The sequence below is a fragment of the Fukomys damarensis genome, unplaced genomic scaffold, assembly GCF_012274545.1.
Source record: "Fukomys damarensis isolate Sample0158 unplaced genomic scaffold, DMR_v1.0_HiC HiC_scaffold_37, whole genome shotgun sequence".
Lineage (NCBI taxonomy): Eukaryota > Metazoa > Chordata > Mammalia > Rodentia > Bathyergidae > Fukomys > Fukomys damarensis.
In genome coordinates, this window is record NW_022900949.1 from 34,787,477 (window position 1) to 34,805,711 (window position 18,235).

The following is an 18,235-nucleotide window of genomic DNA, read 5'->3' on the forward strand; positions in this document are numbered from 1 at the left end:
CCCTCCCTTCCTTTCTTTTCTCCCCCACCCCACTCTCTCTCTTTCGGTACCTGGGCCTTCACACTGAACTTTCCTTCTTTATTTTTTATTTTGAGACAGAGTCTCACTAAGTTGGTTAGCTTACCAGGCTAGGCTTGAACTTGCAATCTTTCTGCCTCAGCCTCCCAGGGTGCTGGAATTACAGGCCTGTGCCGCCACACTGGACTCTAAGAAAACACCTTCAAAACTTGTACATGGGCAAAAAGACGACTGTCTGCATGTCTTTTCAATATCGAAGCATCTAACAGGATTATCTACATCTCCAATAATAGGGATTAAAAAAAAAAACTTCTATTTATGTTGAGCAGGATATTTTTACTCTGAGAGGGTAAATATTAACTTGTAAGAAATGAATAGAGATACAGATGATTCCTAGTTGGTAGAACAAGAATGTTATTTGGGAGGTGTGCACATATTTATTTAGCAGTAGCTTGTGGGTCTCTTGTTCCATTGTGGGTCTCTTGTTCCATTGTGGTATCGAATTTAGTTTATTCCAGAAAGTTTCTTTCTGTCTCTTGTAGAAATCCTTTAAAACAGTTTTATCATCCCGCTGGGTAAGTCATTAATGAGTTCAATAAATGCCATGTGCTCATTCTCCGTTTGTCTAATTGTCATGTCATGCCTGGTTGCTGTTACATTTTCGTTTTTAATAAAAATTGATACAGCAAGAAAAGCAGCAGCCAGGTGTGGTGGCACACACCTGTAATCCTAGCATTTGGGAGGCTGAGGCAGGAGGGTTGCCATGAGTTCAAGGCCACCCTGGGCTACAGTAGCAAGACTGCCCCACCAAAAAAAAAAAAGGTAGTAAGAAGAAAAGCTAATTTCAATAAATTAATTTAAAAAATGTACCAACATTTTTGAGTTTTTTTTGTGTGTGTGACTGCACTCTTCTTTGTTTCCCATGCATCACAGATTCCATGACTTTGTATATAAATGCACAAAATGAATTACTAGCCTCAAATTTTCTGGAAACAGAAGCACTTTGGGGACTCGGAAATGATCTTGCCCATGCTGGTAGACCTCATGTCCTCAGACTCGTTGACAAAAGGACTGTGTAAGTTATTGATCCAAATGCTCATGTTGGGATAGTTATATTTTATGTGTCAACTCACTGGGCCATAGCATCCCAGGTGTCTGGTCGAACATTATTCAGAGTGCTTACATGAGGATGTTTTTCTTTTTCTTTTTTTCCTCTCTCATTGAGTTTATTGGTACATTTTAGGTATCCAGTACAGTTACATTCATCATTGGGATCTTGTACCTTTGCATGACAGGTCTTGGTTCTGATTTTTTCCCCTTGTCCCTGCCCTCCCTTCACCCCCTCCTCCCTTCCCTATTTACAAACATTTCCATTTTATTTCCATTTTTTCATTTTCTCATATTTTTTCTTTTCCCTTATTAGCTTTCCTCTACCCTTCCCACTTCCCCTACACCTTTAGCCCCTTTCTTCCTATTTCACATTGTCCATTATATCATTAGGATCTTATGTACTATTATAGTTTTTCACACCAGAGAAAATATTCAGTATTGACACACGTGTGACTTATTTATTTCACTTAGGAGTATATCCTCAATATTTATCCATTTTCCTATGAATGAATCTAATTTCTCATTCTTTATGGCTGAGTAATATTCCATTTTATAGAAAAACCACATCTTCTTTATCCAGTTTCCAACTGATGGGCAAATGGGCTGTTTCCAAGTTTTAGTTATTACATAACTATGCCGCTATAAACATAGGTGCACATGTATCTCTGTGATATGATTCTTTTAATTCTTTTGGAAAGATACCCAGCAGAGGGATGGCTGGGTCAAATGGAACCGCTAGTCCCAGCTCTTTGAGGTAAGGATGTTTTTGATGGCATTATTAGTCTGTAGACTCAATGCACCAGAAGGCCTCCCTGGTGTGGGTGGACCTCCCTGCTCACGGGAAGACCTGATATCATCGGTGGAGACATTAGATGGTGGCCGAGAATCCCCGATCCGGTGCTAGCTGGGCTGGTTTCTTCTCTGTCCTCTCTCCATGCCGGTAGCGGTCTGCTTGTCGCCTGTCCTGTGCCATCTTGAGTGCATGTGTGCCTGAGTCTCTCTCTGTGCCTCAGTCTCCTTGGACAAGGACACCATTCAGACTGGCTTAGGGCACCTGAATGGCCACATTTCACTTAATGACCTCTTTTTTGTGTTTTGTTTTGTTTTGTTACCGGGGGTGGAACTTGGGATTTTGTGCTTGTGAGGCAGGCAGCAGAACCACTGAGCTACATAGGCGCCCCCATTAATGACCTCTTTGCAGCCCCATCTCCAGCATAGCCACACTTGAGGCCTTGGGGTTAGGGATTCACCACATGGAATCGGCAGAGAACCAAGTCTGCGGCATTGGTGCATTTATACTCTCACTGAAACCTGTGCAAATCTATTCCAGTGAGCAGTTGATATTCCCCTTTTATTAAATATTCAAACACTGTATTAAAATCATTAGATTGTTTTGGTTTTTGTTTTGTTGTTGTTTTTTTTTTTTTTTTTTTTTTTTTTTTTTTTTTTTTTTTGTTTTTTGAGACAGGGTCTCACTATATAGTTGAGACTGACCTGGAACTCACTATGTAGCCCCGGCTGGTCTCAAATTCACAGCGATCCTCCTGCCTCAGCCTCCTGAGTGCTAGAATTACAGGTGTGTACCACCATGCCTGGCTATTAGAATTTTTTTGAGACAGGTCTTATTAGGTCTTAAATTCAGGCTGGCCTTGAATTTACTATGTAGCCCAGGCTGGCCTTGAACATGCAGTGATCCTCCTGCCTCAGCCTCCCAAATGCTGGGACTACAGATGTGTGCCACCATTCCTGGCTTAAGTAAATATTTTCATACTTTACACTTTTTGCAAAAACGAATTCCCTGCAATTTGGATTATGTTCTTATGATTTATCCTCAAAGTGGAATTACTGGACCAAAGAGCAGGAATATATTCCGGGTTCTTCATTCAAAACACCAAATTTCTCTCTAGAAACACCACACCAATTTATATTTTACTAGTGTTGTGTGAAGTAACATTTCACTGCACTTCCATAATAGTAGATTTTCTTATTTTAAAATAATTGTTAAACCAGGCAAAATGATATTGTATCATTGTGGTTTTTCATTATTAAAGGTTTTTCAAATTTTTGCTGTATAAATTCATCTATTTTTTACAAATTATCTATTAATATTTATTCATTTAGTATGCTCTTTAATTTTTAATCAATTCACTGTGAACTTTTTACTTTTCATGGACATTTACATATTGTCTCTAATATTTACTCCAAATATTTCTCTCAGATTCATGTTTACTTTTTTATTTTATTTTTTCATAGATTCTAATTTTATGTTACAAAGATGTTATAAAACATGTTTTATATTATTTTTGATTTCAACTGTGTTTTCCTTTATGTGTCTCTATCTTCATTCTTAGAAGATCTTCATTCATTCAGAAATTAGATATTTATGTTTTCTTTAACTGCTGAGATTTGATCTAACTATTGAATTCTCTCCCCCCACCCTCCCCTCTCTGTCTCTGTATTAAGCCTGAGGTCTTCACACTGAGCTACGTTTCTGGTCCTTTTCTATTTTTTTTTTTTTCCTTTTGAGGCTGGGTCTTGCTAAGCCTCTAAATTGCCCAAGCTGGGCTTCAACTTGCGACCCTTCTGCTTCAGCCTCCAATGGTGCTAAGATGATAAGCATGCATCACCACGCCTGGTTATCCTGGAATTTCTTTGTGTGAAAATATAAATTCATCTGGAGTATTTTGGAAAAAGCAATTGACAAACTCTTAGCGGTACTCTTTATTTATTTGAAAAGCTGACCTTAGTTCTTGAAGTAGTCCTCAACATGTGTCTGTCTTATTATATTTAATTGCTCTAACAGTACTCCACTCAGAATCATCCTGGTTTGTTTCTTATAGTTTTATACATTATTTTAATATCGATGGATTACTACTTCTTCAAAGTCCTTATTATTATTTTTGTTGTACTTTTAAAAACTTATTTTTAACAGATACATAAAACTTAAAATTGTACCTATCGATGGCGTGATGTTCATATGTTTATGAACATATCTGGCTCCTCCACCCTTTCTCATTTCTTTGTCATGAAAATTGAAATCCTGTCTTCTTGCTCCGTGGAGTTCCCAGGACCTTGTGACCTATGAGCAGCACACCCAGAACGTCTTCCTTCTCTCTTGCTGTGACTTAGTCCCTACTGACCAACCTTTCCCCACCCCTCTCTCCCTGCTCCCTCCTCTCGCTGGCCTCTGGAAGCTGCCACTCCTCTCTGCTTCTATGAGATCAACTTTTTGTGTGATCTTGAAGTCTTGGCTTCTGTGCCTGGCCCCTTTCCCTTAACACAGTGATCTCTAGCTCTGTCCCTTCAGTCACCAGCAACAGCCTGAGTAATATCCCAGTGTGTATATGCACTACCTTTTTTTTCCTCATTGAGTTTATTGGTATATCTTAGGCATACAGTTACATTCGTTGTTGGGATCTTGTACCTTTACATGACAGGTCTTGGTTCTCATTTTTTCCCCTTCTCCCTGCCCTCCCTTCACCCCTCCTCCCCTCCCCCTTTACAACAATTTATTTCCATTTTTTCATTTTCTCATATATTTTTTCCCTTTTATCTTTCCTCTACCCTTCCCACTTTCCCTACACCTTCAGCCCCTTTCTTCCTATTTCACATTGTCCATTATATCATTAGGATCTTATGTACTATTATAGTTTACTCACACCAGAGAAACTATTCAGTATTGACACACATGTGACTTATTTATTTCACTTAGGAGTATATCCTCAATATGTATCAATTTTCCTAGGAATGAATCTAATTTCTCATTCTTTATGGCTGAGTAGTATTCCATTTTATAGAAAAACCACATAATCTTTATCCATTTTCCAACTGATGGGCAAATGGGCTGTTTCCGTGTTTTAGCTAGTGCAAACTGTGCCACTATAAACATAGGTGCACATGTATCTCTGTGATATGATTCTTTTCATTCTTTTGGAAAGATACCCAGCAGAGGGATGGCTGGGTCAAATCTGAGAAATGTCTACTCAAAACAATTAGCTCCCCCAAATATAAAGACCCAATTCAAAGATGCACCACCTTCTTCATCCGCTCATCAGTGGATGGGCATTAGGTCTCTTCCGAGTCCTGGATATTGTAAACAGTGTTGCAGGTATCTGCTTGACCTACTGATTTCATTTTGTTTGGATACAAACCTTGCAGTGGGATGCGGTTCACATGGTAGCTCCGGAGAGCCTCCACACTGTTTTCTGCAGTGGCTGAACTCATTTCTGCTCCCACAAACGGTATGCAGGTCCTCCTTGCACTCCCCATTTTGGCTGGAACTTGCCATCTGCTGTCTTTTCTTTTTATTGAGTTTATTGGTACATTTTAGGGATACAACAGTCACATTCATCATTGGGATCCTGTACCTTTACATGACAGGTCTTGGTTCTCATTTTTTCCCCTTATCCCTGCCCTCCTTTCGCTCCCCTCCTCCCCTCCCCATTTACAAACACTTTATTTCCATTTTCTCATATTTTTTCCCTTTCCCTTATTACCTTTCCCCACCCTTCCCACTTTCCCTACACCTTTAGCCCTTTACTTCCTATTTCACATTATCAATTATCTCATTAGAATCCTCTGGACTATTATAATTTTTCATACCAGAGAAACTATTCGGTATTTCAGTTAAATAAATCTCTGTATGAACATTAAAAATAGGGAATCCTAAAATAAAACTAAACAGGAAAATAAAAGAGAAAAGGCAATGATGTAACATTAAAATAATCCTTAATTCTGGAGATGAAAATGGTCCCTGAACATATTTAAATTGCTTCTTGCTCTTGTAGTCTTATCTTATTCTTTTTTTCCATTATTTAGAGAATACTTTATTAGTTTCTGTAATCAAACCCATGTAGATATGACCTTACATATTTAATACAAATGGAAAAAGAAATAAAAAATAAAAATAAAAAAATTAACATTTCTAGACAAATATGGCTGTCCATTTCTGCACAATGCCAACTCAACACAGTAAATTGGGATGAATTTTTCCAAAATTGGTAGTAGCATTAAAGTTTCCCAAAATTCAATTTATATATATATGTTTATACATATTTATATAAAAAGACCAATAATAGCAGTATGTTATGCATCAACAGCAGCAACAGCTTTTCCAGTTCTGCAGTCACTAACAAAATTATAGACATTCAGCACATTCCATTAAAAAAACAAAAACAAAAAAACAAAGAAAAGGATAATATCCAGAAAACAGCACAGTTCTGTACATGGCACCACCATTTTTTTTTACTACCACCTTGATCATCATCTGGAAAGAGAACATTCTAGAGTAATATTATTAAATATAGCTCTGATAAAGCATGGTCACTACTATGTATCATAAAGCAGGTACAAGATATTTTACATTCATAGATGTAAGATACAGTACCGTCCTACATCAATAATACTATAATCAGTTTTGGTTTGAAATTTGCTTTGTCTGCAAATGAGATTGCTATGCCTGCGTTTTTCTGGGCTCCTCTCACATGGAGAATTGTTTTCCATCCTTTCACTTTCAGTCTATGGGCTTCTTTTTGCACTAGGTGTGTTTCTTGTATACAACATATTGTTGGATTTTGCTTCTTATTCCATTTTGCCAGTCTATTTCTCTTGGTTGGTGAGTTGAGGCCATTGACCTTGCTGGTTATAACTGATATGTACTGACTTATTATTGACATGTTATGGCCTTTTGTTGACTCCTTTTACTTTTTCACCTTCTCCTTTTAATTTCTTGCCTTGCCTATTTGATTTGCTCTGTTGGGCCTCATGGTGTTGTTGCCTTCATTGTCTTTTTCTAGGATCTTGTTTAGAATTCCTTGTAGTGCTGGTTTGGTATTCATGTAGTTTCTCAGGTGTTCTTTGTCATGGAAGTGTCTTATTTCCCCATCCATTTTGAAGGAGAGTCTTGCAGGATACATCAGTCTAGGTTGGAGGTTGTTCTCTTTTAGTACTTGAAATATCTCATTCCAGGCTCTCCTTGCCCCAAGGGTTTGTGTTGAAAAGTCTGCTGTGATTCTAACGGGCTTTCCTTTGCATGTGATTTGTTTCTTTTCTCTTACTGCTTGTAGTATTTTATTCTTCTGTTGGGTTTCCTTGATCTTAATTATTATATGTCTAGGTGTAGATTTTTTTTGATTGTGGCTAGTTGGGGTCCTATATGCCTCAGTTATCTGAATGTCAAATTCTTCCCCTCTTTTTGGGAAGTTTTCTGTCATTAATTCTGCAAACAGCTTTTTTAAGTCATTTGTATTTTCTCCTGCTACTTCATGGATTCCTATCAATCTTATGTTATTCTTCTTTGCATCATCTAGGAGTTGTTGGATTGATTTCTCATGATCTCTTACTGTTTTTAAGAGACCTCTCTTTTCATGGTCACTGACTGCAATCTTATCTTCTATATCTGAGAGTCTATCTTCACATTCTTTTATTCTGTTGCATGCAATTTCAAAGGAGTGTTTAATCTCCTGGATATCTGTTTGAATCTGTTTTATGGATTCCATTTCTTTCCTATGTTGGGTGTTTATTTTTTCCATTTCTTTCTTATGCTGGGCCTTCATGGCTTCTATCATGGTCCTGAGCTCATCTATTTTTTTGTCAGTTTCTGCTCAAATCACGACTTCCATTTTGCTCACTATCTCTATGGTTATCTGGGAAATTATTTCTGTTTTGAATTTTTCTACAGCCTGATTGATCTGTTTTGTTACTTCCTGTGCTTTGAGTTCAGGGTGTCCTTGTGGCTCACTATTGGCCTTTTCATCCTCATTTGCCCTACTCTTTGCCATTGGTGAACTGGAAGTCTGTCCTTGTGTCTTGCTTAAGTGTTTTCTCATTTTAATTTTTTTTGTCGGACTGTCCTTGGTTTAATCTCTGGGTTATCACGCAAATCTTCCTGATGCAATTGTGCCCTAGCTTCTGGGTCTCTAACGACCCACAGACATTCTCATCTTCATAACATCAGAGAAAATAGCTCATCAAATCAACTGCAATGCTTTATCCCAACTGATACAATCAGCAACACATTAAGATCAAGCACATCTTGGAAACTGACCACCTATGGTAGTCAGTAGTCTATCACCCTTAAACCATTTGAATTATATTGAAATCAAGAAGCAGTCCAAAACATGTCTGCAGTGAACAAACTTTTCAATATAGTATATTTACCATTTAAGATGGGGGCTCAGACAGAGCTAGGACTCAAGACCCCTGATCTCAGTTAGCTGATGGCTGAACCCCATGATGCAGACTGACCTTGGGCTGCAAGGCCCACATTGACTTCCCCAACCTTCTGAACGGTTGAACTCCACACCATTCTACTACAGGTTTCCCATGTCCTTTCTTTAAAGATGTTCAAAGTTGGGAACTCAGAAAAATACCCTTTATGACCACCTTTGCCTCTGCAGAGTGGGTCCAAAGACTGCCACAATCAGGAGGTCTGAGAGTGCACAAGAGTGTGGGGGGGAGTTATGGGAGTTTAGGGGTGCCTGTGCAGCTACCTTCCTGGTGCTGGAGAGATGGTGGCTCCAGGTGGGAGAGGGCATGGCTCTCCTTCCCCAGGTGGATCAGGGCCCCCATCTGTTGTCTTTTATAATAGCTCTTCTTACTGGGGCAAAGTGATAGCTCTGTGATTTTGTGCAATTTCTTGATCAGTGATGTTGAACCTTTTTTCTTATACAGTACCTTTTGGCCACTTGTAGGTCTTCAGAGAAGACCTATTGCTCATGTTAAAAATTGGGTTATTTGTTTATTTAGTATTGAGTTATGGAGTTTCAAATACATTCTGGATATCAGCTCTCTGTCAGAGGTAGAGATTACACATGTTTTTTCCTGTCCTCTAGGTTGACTCTTCACTCTGTAGATTGTTTTCCTTGCTGTTCAGAAGCTTTTTCATTGGATGGGATCCTATTTATCTATTTTTGCTTTTGGTATCTTGCCTGAAAAAACTCCTTGCCTATTTCATTGTGTTGAAGCATTTTCTCTATATTTTTATAGTATTTTCATAATTTCAGGTCTTACATTCAAGATCTTAATCCATTCTGAGTCGTTCCACATATATATTTCCTTGCTCCTATTAATTATGTAGACAACTGAGTTTCATCGTGGCATTTTTGTACATGCATGTAACAGACTTCGAGCATACTCATCTTTCATCACTCTCCTTTCCCCTCTCTTTTCTTGGCTCTGATTCTTTTCCTTTTCTTTTTTCTTTATTGGTACTGGGGATGGAACTCAGGTCCTTGTGCTTTTGAGGCAGGCAGTGGCACCACTAAGCTAAATCCCTGGCCCTCCTTTTCCTTTTGTCTAATATTCCCCTTTTGCTTTCATGTCTTTTCTCCTAGATTCTACATAGATGAGAAAGCATGACACTTGTTTTCCTGAACCTGGCCTATTTCACTCAATGCGATAGCTTCGAGTTCCATCTGTGTTGCTAGAAATGACATGCTTTCATTCCTTTTTGTGGTAAGTAACACTCCTTTGTTACACCACTCTTTCTTTATCCATTCAGTCACTGACAGGCACCTAGCCTGACTCTGTAACTTGGCTAGAGTGTATTATGCTGCAATAAACATAGGGATGCAGGTGTTTCTATGCTGAGTTTAATTTTTCTATGCTGTTTAATTATTTTTGGGTATACCTAGGAATGCTGTAGCTGGATTATATGGTTGCTCTATTTTTAGTTTTTCAAGGATCCTCAATAGTGATTCCCATGAGTTGGCTTTTGTAAGTGGGGAGAGATAGGGCTCTAGTTTTATCTTCTGTGGTCATCCAATTTTCTCTTCACCATTTTTGGATGCAATTCTCCAAAGTGTCTTTCTTAGCATCTCTGTCCAAACTCATAATGCTGAGCTGGACATGGTGGTGCATGCCTGTAATCCCAGCACTCGGGAGGCTGAGGCAGGAGGATCACTGTGAGTTTGAGACCAGCTTGGGCTACATAGCGAGTTCCAGGTCAGCCTCAACTACATAGTGAGACCCTGTCTCAAAAAACAAAAACAAAAACAAAATAAAACAAGCGCAAGGCTGTAGATGCATGGGTTTACTTCTAAGCTCTTTATTCTGGTTCTCTGGTCTTTATGTCAATTTTTACACTGTTACCATACTGGTTGGATTAGTAGAAATTTGTAGTATTTTTGAAATTAGTGCCTCACTAAAGTCAGTTAGTGACTGCTTCTCTTTTCTCGAGATGGCTTTGGCTATTCAGGTTTTTGTGGTTCCATATAAATTTTAAGATCTGAAAAATTTCATTGGTATTTTAATAGGTATTGCATTGAATCTGTAAATCACATTAGGCAGTAAGGATATTTTAACAATATTTGATCCTTCTAATCCATTTATGAAAATTTTCCCACTGTTTTGTGTCCTCTTCAGTTTATTTGATAAATATTTTATCATTTTCATTGTAGAGATCTTTCACCTCTTTGGTTAAAAGTAATCCCAGGTATTTAATATTTTTGTCGCCATTATAAATGGGATTTCTTTCTTTCTTTCTTTGGTGCTGGGGATAGAACTCAGGACTTTGTGCTTGCAAGGCATGGAATGGAATCACTGAGCTAAATCCTTGGCCCTGGGATTACTTTCTTGATTTCATTTTCAGATACTCATTATTCGCATATAACAACACTACTGATTTTTACAGTTGATTTTATATCCTGTAATTTTGCTGAACTCATTTACTAGCCCTAATAGTTTCTTGGTGGAGTTTTGAGGTTTTCTCTTTGAAAGGTAATGCCATCTATAAATAGTGACAGGTTGGCTTCTTTTCCAAGTTGAATTCCCTTATTTCTTTCTCATGTCTGATTGCTTTGGCTAGGACTCCTAGCACCGTGTTGGTCAGAAGTGGTAAAAGTGGGCATACATATTCTAGGATAGATCTCAGAGAGAAAATGTTCACCTCTCCTCTATTCAGTATAACATTAGCTGCTTGCTTATTATAAATGACCTTTATTATGTTCTTTCTCTACCTGATTTGTTTAGCATTTCATCATGAAGGGATGTAGATTTTATCGAATGCTTTCTCTGCATCTATGCAGATGACTGTGATTTTTGTCCTTTATTCTGCTGATGTGGTGGATCCCATTTACTGATTTGCATACATTGAACCATCCTTGCATCCCAGGATGAATCCCACTTGATTGTGAATAATCTTTTTGATATACTATTGGATTTTGCTTGATATTTTGAAGGATTTTTTGCATTTATATTCATCAAGGATATTGGGCTGTAGTTTTGTTTGTTTATGTCCTTATCTGGTTTTGATAAAAGGGTACTGCTGGCCTTGTAGAGTGTGTTTTGGAATAACTGAAGGCGAACTGGTATTAGTTCTTCTATAAATGTTTGGAAGGATACAGCACAGAAGCAATGTGATCCTGGGTTTTTCTGACAGGAGTTTTTTTTTTTTTTTTTTTTTTTTTTTTAATAGTGATTCAACCTTGTTACTTGTTATTGGTCTCTTCAGATTTTCTGTCATGGTGTCTATTTCTAAAATGCACTTCTGGGTGGGGATTTAGCTCAGTGGTTTCGGCGGCTGCTTTGCAAGTGCAAGGACCGGAGTTCAATCCCCAGCACCCACCCACCAAAAAAAGCACTTCTTCTCTTTCTTCATTCATCCAGATTAATTTAGAATAATTTGTAAATTTAAAAAATCTTGTTGCGGGCCAGGGATATAGCCAAGTGGTTCTGCCACCTACCTCACAAGCACAAGGTCCTGAGTTTAATCCCTGGTACCCCCCCAAAAAATCTGTTTGAGATTTTAATTAGAATTTCATAGCCAGGGATTTGGCTCAGTGGTGCCACTGCCTGCCTTGTAAGCACAAGGTTCTGAGTTTGATCCCCAGTACAAAAAAACCCAAAAACCAAAAACCAAAAACCAAATCAAAACAAAACAAAAAAAGAATTTCATAAATTTTTAGGACTGTCATATTTCTTTATTTAAATATTTACAAGGCTATTGATAAAACTTTACACTTTTTGTGTGGCTTTTGCCACTTTTTAAGTTATTCCTAGATATTCTATTTTTCTTTATTTTCACAACTATGTATTAGATTTCTTTAAATTTGTGCGTGTCAGTGTTAGTAAATAGTCTCATTCATTTTGGGGGAATTGGTACATGTCTCTAACATATTTTTTCCATTTTTACTCAATTCTCTTCTGTATATCTAAGAGCCTATCTTCTATTTTCTGTCACCACCCCTTTATTTTATTCATTCATTTATTTATATTATAGGTTTCTATGCAAGAGACAGAATGAAATATTTAACTTTCTGAGTCTGGCTTATTAGCCTGATGGTCTTGAGTTCCATCCATTTTCTTGCAAATGATGTTATTTAATTCTTCTTTATGGCTGAGTAATATTCCATTATGTATATATAGCATATTGTATTTATTCATTTATCTGTTATGGAGATCTAGACTGTTTCCAGAACTTGACAGTTGTGAATTGTGCTTCTATAAACATGGGTATGCATATATCACTATAGTTAGCACAAAGTCCTTAATTCTTTGGGGGAATAGTCCCAGAACAGGTATACTTGGGTTGAGCAGAACTATTATTTTTAGTTTTTTGAGGAATGTCCATGTTGATTTCCATAGTGGGTGTAGTAGTTTACATTCCCACAGCATGAGAGGGTTCCTTTTCCCTACACCCTCACCAGCATTTATTATTTTTTGCATTCCTGATTGATAGCCACTCTGACTGGGGTAGATGGAGTTTCAAAATTGTTTTATTTTTTAAACTATATTTTTGAAGTAGTTTTCTAGACACTAAAAAGTATGCAAGTTTTTTTGGGCCCTCCATCTTGTATTTACTAGTTTTATTAGCTTTTAACAATGGGTTTGAAATTTGACTCTCTTCTACTTTCTGAGTGTCTAATCATATTGCCTGGATCAATCTTTGATCTTTCCCAGTATCTTTTGTTTATGGATAATGATTATTAAATTGGCTAGAATGAAGCCTAGAACTTCATTGAACAGTAAATGATACTTGTGCTACTCTTGAGTTTAGTGGGACTTCTTTTATTAGGTCACATTTTTGCTGTAGGTTGGCCTGTGGGCTTGAAATTTATTGAATGTAGATGTAGGCTTTACATTTTATTTTATGATTTCTGGCCCATGAGCCAGCTCTCAGCTCATTTGAAGGTAGCCAGGCTTGTAGCCCTGTGCAGTACTAGTCCTTTCTTCTCAGTCTGGGCAACAAAAGTGTGAGATCTAAACCCCTTTTCCTGAACAAACAGAATTGTGTAACTGCAGTGCAGTGTACCAGCTTGCACATGGTTCTTGTTCCTTCTGTTGCTTAATTAGTACTGTTCACCCCACTATGAATCCTGCACATTCTAGTTAATTCAGCCCACATTTCTCTATCTTGTTTTTTTTTTTTTTTTTTAATTTTTGAGACAGGGTCTCACTATGTAGTTGACACTGACCTGGAACTCATTCTGTAGCCCAGGCTGATCTCGAAATCACAGAGATCCTCCTGCCTCAGTCTCCCTAGTGCTGGGATTACAGGCGTGCTCCACCACACCTGGCCACATTTCTCTATCTTGAACACAAAGCTCTCAGGCATTTTATTAAATGCTCTGATGAAATCAAGATGTAATAAACCTGTTGTCCCCAAGTTGCAGTAATATAATCCCAAAGCAGATGGGGCTCCTCCAGTTTATCCAAGGGAACCCCATTTTCAATTTCCATCATTCACAAACCATCTCATACTGCCCTGCGATTCAATATAAGGTGCTTCTTTGATCCATTTTTCATTATTTTTGGAAATACTGATGTTTGCTCTGTCTGATCTGTGGGGACCTTCCCTGCCTTTGATTTCTCAGGATGTTGACAGTATTAATTGTGTGAGCATCACTGGAGACTTTCCAAGACCTGGAAAGTGCAGCTAGTGAAAACCACTGGGCCATTTCTTGTTGTCTTCCACCTTTCATGGGCTTTGAGTCCTTTTAACCACCATGGTATTTTACTCTTTGGAGTGAAAGTAATGCTGTGAACACAGAAGATGGAAACAAACAGAGATAAGGGCTGCTGTCTCCTGCCTGTGTTGCGTGGGTTAAGACACGAACCCTGGCCACAGAGGTGTATTTTCTCCGAAGTATTTTCTCACTCCTTAATCCAGTCTGAGTTTTATCTCTCTAAACAATATTCCTGTAGCTTTGTGCACTTAGAAAAGGTCCTTCTGTGAATTTTTTTTTCACCTATTACACAAGAAGTTCAAAACTGGTTTGTTAGTGCATATTCCTTTTATAGTGAACTTTTCTTTTTCATTGGAATTATTTTATGGTAGTGTCAGCTTTTGTTGAAAGTCCTGTGGGGTTGGGGATTTAGCTCAGTGGTTCCACCACCTGCCCTGCAAGCACAAGGACCCAAGTTCGATCCCAAGTACTGGGGAAAAAAAAAAAAATCCTGTATCTTTCCCTCATAGAGCTTCTGTGTATGTACTTTGCACCAGGGCTGAATAGATAGATCGTGTGATAAGAGACAATTCAATGCATATTCAAGTGTGTATATCTATCTGATGGAGCATAAATATTGAGAGCTCTCCCTTATAGAGTTGTTTATATATTTGTACACATAGCTATATGCATGTAGTTTAATATTTTACCTTAAATGTAAAAATATATATTTGCTTCATATTACATATAAATATATAAAATATATTTCTCTGTAAGCTCATGTATTTCTAAGCTTCAAAGTTACATTAAACAATGGTTTCTCTCTCTCTAAACCTTAAATTTGACTAAACATATGTTTTTTTTAAATTTTGTTTTTAGAGACAGGGTCTCACTATGTAGTTGAGACTGACCTGGAACTCACTATGTAGCTCAGGCTGGTCTTGAACTCACAGCGATCCTCCTGCCTCAGCTTCCTGAGTGCTAGGATTATAGGTGTGCCCCACCACGCCCGGCCTAAATATATCTTTATTGAAGAAATTCATAATATATATATATTATGTCACAAAGTCTCCAAACAATTTTGAAAAATATTAGTACTTTTTTACTGGAAAAGAGAAGCAAAAAGGCAAGATGTAAAGCTATCGGAGAGCCTTGCTGCCGGGGGATGTACCCAAGGACCCGTGCCTCGCTGCGTGTGGGTTCGCTCTGCTGTGACTCAATGACGCAGCCACTTGAACTTTCCCTTTGACCTTTGCGAAATTCAACTTTTGCCTAGCTGTGAAATCTGTGTTTCATTGACTGTGAAATTAGGAGACTCTCCAAGGAGTGAAAAATGATTAGCTTTCACTTTTGGATGCCAAGGACAAACATGGGCTCTGAGAGCGCCTTTTACACAGCTCTGCGCCTCGCAAAACCTCACTCCGGGTGGTGCCCCATCGCGTGAGCCCGACGAAGGCCAACCCAGATCTTTCCCTCCACTTCATTGGGACTCAGAGTTTTTTGTAGATGACTTTCTAAGCCAACTTTTGTATGACCTTGACTAAGAAGGTGTTTTAGGTGTGACCGCACAGCTACTAATACCTCAAGCAGCGGATCTTCAGGTACCCTCTATTTTTCTAAATTGCATTACATTCACATTTTCATTATTTTACTCTTCGCAGTTTCCTACTCAGTCACAGCTCTTTATTTATGCTTTTATTACATCACTGGCCCCTGAGTTTTAATTTTTTTTTTTTTTTTTTGATAGGCTTTCCCTCTGGCCTGTAAGCCATCCAAAAGTAGGATTCTCTTCTGCACGTTGCTTGGGACTTGAACATGGCGCTCACCTCAGTGCTGGCTGGATGGACTCATTCTCTGAAGTTTTAGAAGCATCTATCTGATACCTTTCCCCTGAAGCCAAGGAACTACACTGCTCTGTGTAAAACAACTTTCCTTAGTTGCTCAGTTTCATTCAAGTAGTTTTGATTAAGTGTCCGGGGGTCATGAGTAAGGAAGACGCAGCCCTTCCGTGACAGGGACGCTGCCACATGCCACGCTCAGCTCAGCTCACCCCATGACCTTTCTCCTCCTTCTTCCGCCCTGGTTCACCCACCCCCAGACGGGCAGCAATGTCATCGCCAGCTTCAGAAGTTAGCATTCAAATGAATACTTTTTAATTTCTGTGTATGAGATGGGGCTCCGGGCTCTGGGACAAAGCTGATGGATGATGTTTTAATGCAGCTGAAATGTTATTTTTACTGAACCAGGGAAAACTATAAATCGTGCTTCATTGCCACTGATGGCTCTATGCATAAAACTATGGGGGCGCCCATCGGCCGTGAATAATCACCTCCGCGCGGCAGATGTTACTTTTCGGGGAAAGCAATTCTTATGCCGAAGAATTGTGGAAAGATTAATTGTCTACAGCTGTTTCATGGCCCACAGCAATCTTGATACATTTATGATAAGTTTAAGAGCTCACTGGAGGCAACTCCTATTCCCTGTTGTGAGAAGCGGGTGGGGGAGAAGCCAGAGGCTTTATTTTGACACCTGGATTCATAGAATCTGTCAGCCCCATTACGGCCTCCATAGAAATCTGGCAGTTGGCAGTTCTGAAATGATTGTGCGTGAGGTAAGATGCAGGAATTATCCACACGCAGATAAAGAAAAGGAGACTGAGAAGAATTATTCAAATTTGTGCAAATGAATTGCTTCCATTTTTCCTCCCTCTGCCAAGTGGAAATTGAACGTGACCCACTCTGACCTTTGTCTATTAAGTGCTGCAAATTGCAGTAAATGCACAGTTCTGAGTGCCCCTAATGAGATAGAGCCCCAGCAATGCCTCATTAATAAGGGGAGTCTGACCTTACTGGTCAGCCCTTCATTCGATATTGAAAAGGAATAAGGAAAAAGAAGAGATGACCCACGGTAAATTTTGAACAATACGTTTGATTTAGTTTGCATACACTCCAGGCCAGACTGCGTGGCCGCTCCCTCTCCTGTTTCTCTGCAGTCTGGCTAAGAGGAGGGAGCTGCGCTTACCTTTCAGGTGCCCGGGGAAGTGGTGGCAGGTGAGGGAGTTCTGGCCCAGTGAGTTCCAGGGTTCACCTGGGTGGAAAGGTTGTTGCCTTCTTCTCAGTCTCCCTGGCCAACAAGACCCACTGAGTTCTTGTCTTCTGCCCCTTTCCCTCCTTTTCTTTTTCCCTCCGCCCTTCCTTTTAAATAAAGGAACTTCCCAGTTGTGAAATGCACAGTGTGTGTGTCTACTGGGTTTGACCCTCTGATTCTTCCTAAGGCTTTGTACACACCCAGGCTGAGATACCTTTTCCCCCTCTGATGTAAGGAAATCCAGGGCAAGAAATTACTCAGTCTGATCAAGCACAGAAGGCGGCTGATAGACCTGAAACTGGCACTCAGAAGTCCCAGGTCCTTTTTTTAAAGGCCTCACCAGCTACGAATTTAGATCTTTGGGCTTCCTATAAACCACCGCTAAGCACACCTGTATTCCCGTTCAAGGAACTTCCTGGTTACAGGAAAGCCTGATGAACAACGCAGGAGACAGGTCTTAAATGTATTCAGTTCACAACTCCTAACAAATGGAGATTTGTCGGGGCTTGGAGAAGTCATTTCAAAGTGAGGGGAAACAGCACCGGTGGACTCTTCATGCTTGACAGGATCTTAGACCCCACCTTCTCCAAACTTCTAGCCAAGGGAAGAATCAGTTCTACCTGTGGGGAAAGGTGGGGAAATTATCTTGGAGTTGTACTGTTTCATTAGCAGCAATTCTAATGATGGAAAGAGGAGTGGTTCGTTTTTACTGACCATATTATGTGGCCCAATTTCATGGGCCTTCACATCCACACAGAGACAGTTGGCCCTGGGATGGTGCTGTATGAATCTCTTTCAAGTCATGGTTTGGACTCTCTGAAGAGATGGGAGAATCTCTGAAAATCATGACTGAAATTGTTTGGGAACATTGAAGCACTGCCCATTATTTATTGCATAGGAGCCACAGGAAGCCCCTCCACTTTTTTTTTGGTACTGGGATCAAATTCGGGTCCTTGTGCTTTGCGAGGCAGGTGGTGGCACCACTGAGCTAAATCCCCTGCCCTGCTCCCCAAGCTTCCTTTTTGATGTTGTTTTACAACAAAGAAAAGCTGGGCTAGTTCTCAGGAGCTGGTGTGGTGTTATCTTAAGGGACACGTGACTTAAATGTCTTTTCGTTGGCTGTCTGGAGGCTCAGA

At 39.3% G+C, this 18,235-nt stretch overlaps 1 long non-coding RNA gene across 1 annotated transcript; it reads left to right on the plus strand.

The window, feature by feature from the left end:
* Positions 1-952: 952 nt before the first annotated feature.
* On the plus strand, positions 953-17,963 carry LOC104857763. Its single transcript, XR_778956.3, has 3 exons — positions 953-1,093; positions 9,462-9,582; positions 15,760-17,963. It is a non-coding gene; the product is annotated as an uncharacterized LOC104857763 (long non-coding RNA).
* Positions 17,964-18,235: the final 272 nt, after the last annotated feature.